This window comes from Perca fluviatilis, chromosome 13 (genome assembly GCF_010015445.1).
Source record: "Perca fluviatilis chromosome 13, GENO_Pfluv_1.0, whole genome shotgun sequence".
Lineage (NCBI taxonomy): Eukaryota > Metazoa > Chordata > Actinopteri > Perciformes > Percidae > Perca > Perca fluviatilis.
In genome coordinates this window covers 20,129,408-20,138,521 of record NC_053124.1, presented here as the reverse complement: position 1 = coordinate 20,138,521, position 9,114 = coordinate 20,129,408, and positions in this window count along the sequence as shown.

The window sequence follows — 9,114 nt, the reverse complement described above, 5'->3', positions numbered from 1 at the left end:
CTGAGTTTAGGACCTCCTACCTCATTAACATATGGACACAGAAATGATAAATGTAGGTGGACAAAAATGTAGAAATACATTTTAAAGCATTAATTCATTTATTTAATTTTATTTATTTATTCATATATTTATTTCAACATTTATTTATTTCATTTATTACTGCATTTATTTATTCCTGTATTTATATATTATGCATTTATTTATTCATGTATTGAGACTTAAGTCCTGTTCTGTCCTCCATAAAAATGGACCATTGGTAGAAAATGGGAAACAAGCCTCATTTGTTAAAGTTGGACGCTTTATCGCTGTATAGTAAAATCACATGTAAAGCATTGATTATTGCTACGAACGCTGGAGGATTTTGTCTCTTGAGCGTAAACCTATATCGTTTTGGTGCATTTGATGAAATAATTAATGCTCTCAGTTTTAATGGTAAGACACTATTAGTGTGGGCATTTTTTTTACTGTTACTAATCATCAAGGAATAAATATACAAGAAGTTTTAAAGTACATTGCCATAGGGAAGAATATCATTTTGACATGGTAAATTATATATGAAAGAATAATAAGACAATGTTATTATCGAAACATGACATCGAAGTATTCCTTGTTCAAAATGGGTTGGATTGTTTACACACACTTTGGGGTTTAGCTAGTCTTATGTCCACACACACACACACACAGAGAGAGGGAGAGAAAGCCAACAAGAAATACAGTGGCACAATGGCACTGTGCCCTGTAAGGGATACATAACTGATTCCCATTAACTTACAGGGATGAATCCTTAATTACTGTTGTTTTTCTGAATCAAACACACACAAATACACACACACACACACACATGCACACAGTAGGTCATTAAGTCATGGACAGTGATGGTATGCTAATGAAAATGTTACAGGGTTGGGGTGTGTTCTTAATAGGAAGATAGATGGTAATAAGGGATTAATCAATGTCATTGTGGCAGAGAGTTAGTTAGTGCATGGGTTACTGTCTTGACATTATGGTAATTGAATGTGGATTACATTTATATGGTGTGGCCATATCATCCTTTCTTTCAATAACCAAAGATTAATTTTGAAATATCTCTTAATAGATGACAAATGTCTCGCATGCAGTTCCTGAGTATTTCAACTGTGAAGATTAGCATTTGCTAAATTGATTTTGATTCTATTTTAATACATGGTTTTACCCAACCAATTGTTTTTCAAACGCATGGTGAGAAAGAAGAGAAGAAAGTCTGACTGAGAACTAGAGAGATGGCACGTTAATTAGATGACTTAACTGGCTAATTCACAAATGATGAAGTGTCATGATGCCCCTGGGAGCGCACACACACACACACACACAGACACGCAGGAACAGCTGTTAAGGTTCCCCATTGCAATCTGAAGAGGCCAGATCTCATGCCAGCTCTTTTTATGCATTTGTGTCTTCGTCGTTCTTGGTGTCTTTCCCTAAGTGTGCATTCTATTATCAGTCTGCTGTTGTGGTTGGATAAGGATGTGTTTTGATGACTTTGCCTGGTAAAATAATAATGTTCTAATTCAGCGTCTATCATTAAAGCCCCAATAAGAACATTCACAGAAAACAAGCACAACTAATTCACTCTCCTCTTTGCTCTGCCTTCTCACTAAGGCAGATTGATCTCATGAAGTGGCGTATGTCTGACACGCCAATTCGTATGCCATTATTGGCAGATGAAATACTTTTAATTAAAAAGTATTTAAACTGTCTCTGCTCTCCCCTATAATAGTGCTAACAGTAACAACTCTGCACAATAAGTTCTTAGGTTAACTATTACCAACTGTACCAACTGTGCTCATTAAATGTGACTGGTGATGTGTACGTGGATAGGCACAATATTAAATCACTGTAATAAACTACTGTTGCTAACATATTTCTTTCGGTACAGGTTTATATGAGCCTATTTATTGATTGATTGTTTTTCTTCTAACGTTACTCTGGTATAACGTTAGTGCTGCATATTATGACCGTTCTAAAAGCTTGGCTTTTATTTTATAGGCTATATGTACTACTATTACTTCCAGGTCACGTGGCCAATCTGTCTTTCTTTTAATGTAGATATTCATCCATCCATCCATCCATCATCCATCCTCGTCCGCTTATCCGGTGTCGGGTCGCGGGGGGAGCAGCTCCAGCAGGGGACCCCAAACTTCTCTTTCCTGTGCCACATTAACCAGCTCCGACTGGGGGATCCCGAAGCGTTCCCAGGCCAGGTTGGAGATATAATCCCTCCACCTAGTCCTGGGTCTTCCCCGAGGCCTCCTCCCAACTGGACGTGCCTGGAACACCTCCCTAGGGAGGCGCCCAGGGAGCATCCTTACCAGATGCCCGAACCACCTCAACTGGCTCCTTTCAACACAAAGGAGCAGCGGCTCTACTCCGAGCTCCTCACGGATGACTGAGCTTCTCACCCTATCTCTAAGGGAGACGCCAGCCACTCTCCTGAGGAAACCCATTTCGGCTGCTTGTACCCTGGATCTCGTTCTTTCGGTCATGACCCAGCCTTCATGACCATAGGTGAGGGTAGGAACGAAAACTGACCGGTAGATCGAGAGCTTTGCCTTCTGGCTCAGCTCTCTTTTCGTCACAACAGTGCGATAAATTGAATGTAATACCGCACCTGCTGCGCCAATCTCCCGCTCCATTATCCCCTCACTCGCGAACAAGACCCCAAGGTATTTGAACTCCTTCACTTGGGGTAAGGACTCATTCCCTACTTGAGAACCATGGCCTCAGATTTAGTGGTGCTGATCCTTATCCCAGCCGCTTCACACTCGGCTGCGAACCGATCCAGTGAGTGCTGAAGGTCACAGGCCGATGATGCCATCAGGACCACATCATCTGCAAAGAGCAGCGATGAGATCCCCAGCCCACTGAACTGCAACCCCTCCCCACCCCGACTACACCTTGATATCCTGTCCATAAATATTACAAACAGGATTGGTGACAATGCGCAGCCCTGGAGGAGGCCAACCCTCACCTGAAACGAGTCCGACTTACTGCCGAGAACCCGGACACAGCTCTCGCTTTGGTCGTACAGAGATTGGATGGCCCTGAGAAGAGACCCCCTCACCCCATACTCCCACAGCACCCCCCACAGTATCTCCCGGGGGACCCAGTCATACGCCTTCTCCAAATCCACGAAACACACGTAGACCAGATGGGCATACTCCCAGGCTCCCTCCAGGATCCTTGCGAGAGTGAAGATCTGGTCCATTGTTCCACGACCAGGACGGAATCCACATTGTTCCTCTTCAATCTGAGGTTAGACTATGTAGATATTCAAACGAAGAAATTAAAAAGGAATTTCAAAAAAACAAAATTGGACCGTTATTTGAATTTGGTTTAGTCGTTTTTCGTTTTTGGATTCAGAAACCAAAAACGGAGAACGGCTCTTTTTTTACCGTTTCTTTGTTTTTGGTTTGAAACGACCAACGAAAAACAGCTGGTTTCTCGTTATTTTGTTTTGTGGTTCAAACGATATAAACTATCAAAACGTACACGGACCCAGCTGCGCCACATTGTCCATGTCTGTGCTTTCACTCACTTGCAAAACAAATTACAGCCTGGCACTCTCCTGTTCCACAAGCTAAACTTATACTTCTTTTTATCGGTCTTCATCAGATGGTTTTCTTTTCAGAAACCAATTCACCTATTAATGTTATCATACCAGATTCAGTAGTGTCTTTACAGTTAGCATGAAGATTGGCTAGTTGTGTGTAGGTCCAGAAGGTCTCCTGGGTTGAATGGGAACCAGAAGATAGCTGAAATTAAAGAGTTTTTTTTAATCTTCCAGGACATCTGCTACTTCTTCAAAAGGGATAGATGACTCCCTTACACTTTACAAAGCAAACCTCTATTACATTGCCCTGTTGTACTTTTTCCTCGGCCATCCTATTATAATACAGTGGTGCCACTGCACTGCTACCAGGAAAGGGGCAGCCAGCTGTGAGATCAGAACACTTTTCAACAGCAGCACAGGAGCAGCAGGTTGTTACCTCAGCTCCTGTTGCTGCCAGTAGATCAGCCCATAGGGGGAAGCAATGTAAAGGGCACTTCCTGTATTGCAGCCAATGAATGTTGTTTAGGTACCAGTGATCCTGCTGTCAAGGGACAGTCTGCTCAAACACATCTGCTCACTGCTTAAGAGGGCAGCCAGCTTTAGAGTGACTGGAGTGACGATCATGGCTCTACAAGCCTGTTCTCAAACACATCTGCTTGCCAAGGCAACACTGTTAGCTGGATAGTAAGATGATGAGGGGAGCGGTGACTCAGCCCTGCTCCTCACTCCAGCTGGGGCCAGGAAGGATGGCCAAAAAATCAGTCCAGGGGTCTTTGAGCCAGGGCAGTAGGCCTCACTCCCCTCCATGACTGCAGTTGGCTCTTTCTCGCCAAAGCAGGCTCCGAGCTGAGACACCATTATCAGCTGTGCCCATCACCCCAAACACCGGTGCCCAGAGCCAGTGGAGCATGATGCTGACTTAAAGCTGGCTTGTTAAAGCTGGGCCCTCACCTTCCAGTGAGGCAGCATGCTGGGAAAAAAAAAAAAACGCAACAATAGTCCAGGGCAAGGGCTGCATGGAAAGAATAACCTGCTGCTCCTGTGCTGCTGTTGAAAAGAACATGGAAGGAGGGCAGGTGATATTAGAGGAAATTTAACTCCACCCTGTTATCAGCATTAGTGGAAGGGTTAGGAGGAGGTGGTTCTGCCCTGTTTGGCAATGCACAAATTGCAGATCTTCCTGTCTGTTTAGTGCTCAAACTGCAGGTCATTCTAAATACCCAGATCACCTTATGTTTTTGAAGAGCTTTTTCACTTTTTACTGTGTGTTTATAACAGCAGCTTGAAACCTTTTAATGAATGGATTTAATGTCTTGGGAGAAGGAAAAAAAAAGTTTTATCTTAAAATTATGAGTTGTTCTTTGTCCATCGGTCAAGTATGGGCTTTTAGTCAGCCACCTGGGATAAAACGGCTTCACCAGGTTAAATAAGAGTATTTTTAAATGTGTTACTATAGCAACCTTCAGATGAGCCTGTGGTTAATGAAGCTAGATATATACAAGTTGCAGGATCATAATTGGCTCTTTCCCATGGGGAAAAAAGAGGGTGGCAGCTTTACACCGCTTACAGTATTTGCTGTGTGATCTGCAGACAAGATTTCAGCAACAGCAGCATCGTGATATCAGGCTTCTAGCTGATGATTGAGGTATGGATTCATCCCAAATCAAATACACTCAAGTGTTTTAATGTTTAAGACTATGCTACTTTATTTTTAAACCAAAAAGCAGTGTTTCTCTGATTTAAAATGGTTTGAAAAATAGGACGTTTGGATCCCGTCCCTCACATTTTGTTGTCCTTAATATGCACTGTGTCTTTTTATCTGTCTGTGTGTTATAATTTGGATCCATGTTAAATATGAAGCACTTATGGCATAATCCGAACCTTCCGTCTCTCTATCCTTCTCCCCCTTCATCTCTCTCCCTTCTCATTAGCAGTCTCCTCTCTCCTCCCCCCCATCCACCTCCCTCCTCATTTCTTAGTCAGATGGCGCTTTGCAAGGCAGAAGGTCACATAAATGTCTCTCTTACATGCACACAATCTCTCTCTCACACACACGTTTGGTCTCCCCTACTTTTTTCTCACACACTGGCTCTATTTCTGCTCTATCTTACATGAGAATGCATACATTATTAAATGTCTCTTCTTCGTTGTCCCCCTTTTTCACTCTTTTACAATAGTCTCTCCAGTACATATATTATTGTTTTTGGCCAGTCTCCCTGGGCTGATATGATACAAGAGGTGACATACTTGGGGTTGTGACCTAAATCTATATCTATATATCAATACCCAGAGGAAAGAAGCAAGCAACACTTTCATCTGGGTGCCTTTGAGCAAAGCAAATATAGCCTCCAGTGCTACTCTCCTGGCAGTGCTGTTGGCAATGTTAGCTGGCCAGGAGCCATAGGAAAGACCCCGGCATCCAGCATTCATAATGTACCCATGGCAAAAATTCCACAACCAGCAAAGGAGTTTTGTAGCCATTTTCTTCAGCCCCTTGTTTGTTGAGAAGCTGTCAGTTCTCCAATCCAAGATTTCCAGGGTTGAATGTAATACTGCATATGCCTGCCTTCTGTCCCCACTTGGCTCCCACATCAGCCAATGCCTAGCATTATTTAATAAGTTATATACTACAAGCTATATAGCCACACAAGTAAATAAATAAGCCCTCAAGCCTCAGTAAGAAAAAATATCTTGAGCACCCATTTACAACATATTTTCTTACATTTGTTGTAAATTAAATTGATTACGATGCTGTATAGCGTTAGCTATTTCTATTCTGAGTTCATGGATTGGAAAGCATTTAATCTACACCCTCATATATGCAGTCCATTCAGCATTTACTTATATAATGTATTCAATAATTTCAGTATGTCAGAGCTCACTGTGCAAAATATGTTTTGGAACGCTGTATCACACATCAATTGATATTAAGGTTCCTCTACCAACCAATCTCAATTTCAAGACTCCCAATCCATTTTCAGTATTGACTGCCACAATGGACACATTGACATGGTCTATATTTTTAAACAAGAATTGTGTAAGCTCAACACAGCTTTTACATATGTTCTTAACTGTAAAACACAGTGGTTGTCAGGAGACTTGCAGTCTGTATTACAGACACAAAAACACCCAGTATCTGGTACACCATTCTAGTATCTTCCACTCGAGCTCCGCGAGAGTCTAAGGGCCTATGTAACTATGATATTCAATCTAATTTGGTTAAATCACTACTCCTAAATTTTAATTAATCCTTAAGTACTTGACATTATATTGCTTGAAGTGCAGTGTAAGAAGTGGAATCACACCCGTCTGGCTGGCGGCGAGAAAGGTAATTTTACTGTTGCACAAAAAACATTTGAACTGAGTGACAGGAGAGGGAGCGGTAGGCAGAAGTGCATAGCTGTGTAACACCCACAAAGTATGACAACAGAGAGGCAGAATCAATAGTTCTACTCTGTGTTTGCACTCACTAAGACATCTACGAAGTGACCCCACCATAACCAGAGAGATAAGTTGTCACGCACTTGTCAACTCCACACTCCCTTTGTGCGATGACGTGTGTGTGTGTCTGTGTCTGTGTGTGTGTGTGTGTGTATGTGTGTGTGTGTCCTTACAGCATTTTATGCTTTTTTTAAATATTTTGAGTAGTCAACAATTGTTTTTCTTGCCAACTACCTTCTCATCTGAAATCTATATTACACTTTTGGAGGAATCAATGGCACGAATCCCCATTTTGGACTTTTTCTGTGATCAGGACACTATTTTAACTTAACTGTGATGTCTCTAGTGGCAAGAGGATAATTAGAGCAAAGCTTTGGAGTGAGTTCCCAGCGCACCCTTAACCTGCCAATGCTCTGCCCATTTTTTTCAGTTATGCTGCTGATGCACTGCTCATTAGCAAACACTGCTGCTGCTACTCACATAGCATTACAGCAGCAACCTGAAGGCTCTCATTCTTAGTTCCTCAGGGGCTTCAGTGTGTGCCTAGAGCCTAGATGCCGAATATTAAAATAATTATACATAAAAAATTTTCCACATGAGTTGGCTTGCTTTATGCATTTTTAGTTGGGTGAATGACATGGGGTGTGTCCTTCTTAAAAGACATTTCTCAGCGCTGATATTTGATAAATGTAATGTAGTCAATTTTCCCATCACATGTACTGCAGTGTAGTGGAACAGAATAAATTATTTTGAATGCAATTTTTTAATGGCATTCTATGTTAATCTCTATAAACAGATATCTGCATTTGAATGCAGGTGTCTGCAGGCATGGGACAAGATTTTGGTATCGGAAGCGTTTTGGTTTCCATTTTATAGTCCGATTAGTGTTGACCAATCACTTTTGAGCGGGCTTTGGTTTCATGCAGATAAATGCAACAGTCTGTGTGGAGAGCAAAAGAGAAGGAAAGCATTGGCCAAAATGCAATCGAGGAAACCATTGGCTATTATGATATAGCTTTTTATTAGCTTTTTTTTTTTTTTTGTCTGTTTATAGAGATTAGCCTAAATATGGTATGGGCCTAAAAGACCTACAAAAAGTATTGACTTGGACTGTAAACGATGACCGGCACACAGAAGAGGAAGCATTGGCCTGCATATCCGGTGGCTTTTATCCATGTATGTGAAGCATCATGCCATTGCAACCATTTTTAATGTGCTGCTTGTCTATAAGGTGTGAGCAGTTCAATTGAAGAGGGATTGACCCCTTTGCTTTGACTTGAAAGAGTAAAACTACAGATGCAAAGATTAGAGAAAAAAACTAACCTTTTATTTCTTCCATGCTAATCACCTCACAACGTTCTAGATTCATCTTGCAACCCTTTGTAGGGGTCCTGACCCTCAGTATGGTAACCAACCGACTAGGGGTTTAAGGCACCAACTATGAATCGCAACGTCTCCTATTCTAAACTGGCTGGGGAACCTTAATGCATATTTATTTCTCCTCATTTCCTGTCATCTCTTTACTGTCGATGTTCCCAGTCAAACTCCGACGGGGTTGTTCTGGATCACTGGGCCACATGTGGAGCATAGCGTGAGTTCATGCAGATAAATGAAGTTGTGCTTGCTTTAGCTGATCATTCGTGCTTCACCATCACTGGCTCATTCTTCATTTGCTCTATAGTACCATTCAAACATATTTGTGCAGGTGAGATTCCCTTGACCCTTGTCATTATTCTCAGGCTACACTCATGCTAACGCTATTTGTTGACGCGGCTCCCTATGCAACCCCAACCTCCTCCTGATGTGTTACATTTTTGTTATTGTTGATTTAATATGACAGATATTTAATATTTGCGTGTGTTAAGGAGAAATTCTTTCTTTAAGCAAATTCCTTTGATTACTGCTTATATCAAATTACTATGCACGATTCAGAAAATGTCACGATTCAATATCGATTTTCAGGCTCAATTTTCGATTCAAAAACGATTCTCAATCCAAAAACAATTCACAGTATGTAAATATAGTTACTTTCCCATGTGTTTGCAGTAGACATACAATTTATCGCGATTCGAATGTGAATCGAT